Genomic DNA, 4,003 nt, shown 5'->3' on the forward strand with positions numbered 1-4,003 from the left:
AGATGAGGAAACTGAGGCCTGGAGAAGTGAAGTAACTCGTTCAAGGTCACACAGCAGACGAATGGCGGAGACGGGATTAGAACCCAAGACCTTCTGACTCCCAAGCCTGGGTTCTTTCTACTATGCCAACCTTAATCAGTGTAAGCTCGCCTTTATTCATTCAATTGTATTTTTTTTTTTTTGCATTTATTAAGCGCTTCCTATATGCAAAGCACTGTTCTAAGCCCTGGGATAGGTAATCAGGTTGGACACAGTCCCTGTCCCATGTGGGGCTCACAGTAATAATTCCCATTTTACAGATGAGGTAACCAAGACACAGAGAGTTAAGTGACTTATCCAAGGTCACACAGCAGGTAAGTGGCAGAGCCGGAATTAGAGCCCAGGTCCTTCTGAATCCCAGGCCCGTGCTCTACCCATTGACCGCCCTGATTCAGATTTCTCAAGCCAGTCATTCTGCAGCATTTATCAGCATCATCATCATCAATCATATTTGTTGAGCGCTTACTATATGCAGAGCACTGTACTAAGCGCTTGGGAAGTACAAATTGGCAACATATAGAGACAGTCCCTACCCAACAGTGGGCTCACAGTCTTTTCTCCCTACACTCAAAACTCCCCTGAAAGCTCACCTTCATTTCTCCAATTATATTTATTGAGTGCTTTCTGTGTGGAAATCACTGCACTAAGCATCTCTTCCAAATGATCTTTCTGGATTAATTCCAGAACCATAATAATAATAATAATAATAATAATAATAATAATAATAATAATAATAATAATAATGGCATTTGTTAAGTGCTTACTATTTGCAAAGCACTGTTCTGAGCGCTGGGTACAAGGTACCTGAATACAAGGTATTCATTCATTCATTCAATCGTATTTATTGAGCACTTACTGTGTGCAGAGCACTGTACTAAGTGCTTGGGAAGTACAAGTTGGCAATTTATAGATATGGTCCCTACCCAACAGTGGGCTCACCATCTAGAATAGGGAGACAGAGAACAAAACAAATCATATTAACAAAATAAAATAATTAGAATAAATATGTATTTGTTCATATTTGTTCATATTGTTCATATTTATTACTCTATTTATTTACTTATTTTATTTGTGCATATCTAGTCTATTTATTTTATTTTTTTAGTATGTTTGGTTTTGTTCTCTGTCTCCCCCTTTTAGACTGTGAGCCCACTGTTGGATAGGGACTGTCTCTATATGTTGCCAACTTGGACTTCCCAAGCGCTTAGTACAGTGCTCTGCACACAGTAAGCGCTCAATAAATACAATTGATTGATTGATTGGTGTACAAATAAAATAAATAAATAGAGTAATAAATATGTACAAGCGTATATACATATATACAGGTGCTGTGGGGACGGGAAGGAGGTAAGGCGGGGGGGATGGGGAGGGGGAAAGGTAATCAGGTTGTCCCCGTGGGGCTCACAGTCTTCATCCCCATTTTCCAGATGAAGTAACTGAAGCACAGAGAAGTGAAATGACTTCCCCAAAGTCACCCAGCTGACAAGTGGCGGAGCCGGGATTAGAACCCATGACCTCTGACTCCCAAGCCCGGGCTCTGTCCACTGATCCATGCTGCTTCTCTGAGTCATCAAAACCAATCAGCTGCTTCTACCGCTTCATTCTGTCATATTTATTGAGTGCTTACTGGGTACAAAGCACTGTACTAAGCGCTCAGCACTGTACTAAACGACATCACTTATATCTAAGGACTCACTCTCACCCATCCCACTCCCAGAAGCTTAGAGAGAAGCAGCGTGGCTTAGTGAAAGAGCCCGGGCTTGGGAGTCAGAGGGCGTGGGTTCTAATCCTGGCCCTGCCACTTGTCAGCTGGGTGACTTTGGGCAAGTCACTTCACTTCTCTGGGCCTCAGTTCCCTCATCTGGAAAATGGGGATGAAGACTGTGAGCCCCACGTGGGACAACCCGATATCCTTGTATCTATCCCAGTGCTTAGAATAGTGCTTGGCACATAGCAAGCGCTTAACAAATACCATCATTATAATTATTATTATTATCTGTGTCACCCTGACTTGCTCCCATTATTCGTCCCCCCTCCCAGCCCCACGACACTCATGTCCATATTAGCGTTTAGTACAGTGCTTTGCACACAGTAAGCGCTCAATAAGTAACCATCAGATGAATGAATATCTGTCATTTATTCATTTTTATTAATGTCTGTCTCCCCGTGTAGAATGTAAGCTTCTCGCGGGCAGGAAATGTGTCTGTTCTATTGCTCAGTTATATTCTCCCAAGCGCTTAGTACAAAGCCTTTCATGTGGTAAGTGCTCAATACATATGAATGACCGACTGCCCACCCTCAAAACCAACAGTGCTTTGCACATAGTAAGCGCTTAATAAATGCCATTAAAAAAAATGGCGCCAACCCACTTTCTCAACTATATTCGATTATTTTGACCGAAGACTCTGTAAATATTTTTATGTCCCTTTATTTCTCCCCCCTCCCAGCCCCAAAGCACTTATGCCCATATCTGTCATTTTATTTATTTGTATTGACGTCTATCTCCCCCACCTTCTATAATTCATTCATTGAATCGTATTTATTGAGCATTTACTGTGTGCAGAGCACTGGACTAAGCGCTTGGGAGGTACAAGTTGGCAACATCTAGAGACGGTCCCTACCCAACAACGGGCTCACAGTCTAGAATGGGGAGACCGAAGACAAAACAAAGCATGTGGACAGGTTTCAAGTCATCAGAATAAATAGAAGTAAAGCTAGATGTACATCATTAACAAAATAAATAGAATAGTAAATATGTACAGGTAAAATAAATAGAGTAATCAATCTGTACAAGCATATATCCAGGTGCTGTGGGGAGGGGAAGGAGGTAGGGCGGGGGGATGGGGAGGAGGAGAGGAAAAAGGGGGCTCAGTCTGGGAAGGCCTCCTGGAGGAGGTGAGCTCTCAGTATAATTCATTCATTCATTCAATAGCATTTATTGGGCGCTTACTGTGTGCAGAGCACTGTACTAAGCGCTTGGGAAGTACAAGTTGGGAACATATAGAGATGGACCCTACCCAACAGCGGGCTCACAGTCTAGAAGATAATGACGATGATGATAGTATAATGATAATGATGGTATTTGTTAAGCACTTACCATGTGCAAAGCACTATTCTAAGCTCTGGAGTGACACAAGGTGATCAGGTTGTCTGTCTCCCCCTTCTAGACCGTGAGCTCGTTGTTGGGTAGGGACCGTCTCTATATGTTGCCAACCTGGACTTCCCAAGCGCTTAGTATAGTGCTCTGCACACAGTAAACACTCAATAAATACGAAGGAATGAATGCATGAATAAATACGACTGAATGAATGAATGAATGACTGCAACAGCTTACTACTACCTCTCCGTCGATGTGACGATGTCTACTACTACTTGTAGTAGCACCCTTCCCCTCCTCCGGCTTGTGTCCAGGGTCGGAGAGGTGAGCTCCACCTGGTCTCTAACCCAGAGCCCCAGACGCAGAGCCTTTGTGTACCGATCTATAATTCTAAGTGCTTAGTACAGTGCTCTGCACACAGTAAGTGCTCAATAAATATGATTGAATTAATTTATTTTGATGCTATTGACACCTGTCTATTTGTTCTGATTTTCTGTCCGTCTCCCCCTTCTAGACCGTGAGCCCGTTGTTGGGTAGGGACCGTCTCTATATGTTGCCATCGATCGTGTTTATTGAGCGCTTACTGTGTGCAGAGCACTGTACTAAGCGAGATGGTATTGACACCTGTCTACTTGTTCTGTTTTGCTGCCTGTCTCCCCCTTCTAGACTGTGAGCCCGTTGTTGGGTAGGGACCGTCTCTATATGTTGCCGTTGATCGTGTTTATTGAGCGCCTACTGTGTGCAGAGCACTGTACTAAGCGCGATGAGCTCACCTCCTTCAGGAGGCCTTCCCAGACTGAGCCCCTTCCTTCCTCTCCCCCTCGTCCCCCTCTCCATCCCCCCATCTGACCTCCTTCCCTTCCCCAC

Source organism: Tachyglossus aculeatus, chromosome 2 (assembly GCF_015852505.1).
Source record: "Tachyglossus aculeatus isolate mTacAcu1 chromosome 2, mTacAcu1.pri, whole genome shotgun sequence".
Taxonomy (NCBI): domain Eukaryota; kingdom Metazoa; phylum Chordata; class Mammalia; order Monotremata; family Tachyglossidae; genus Tachyglossus; species Tachyglossus aculeatus.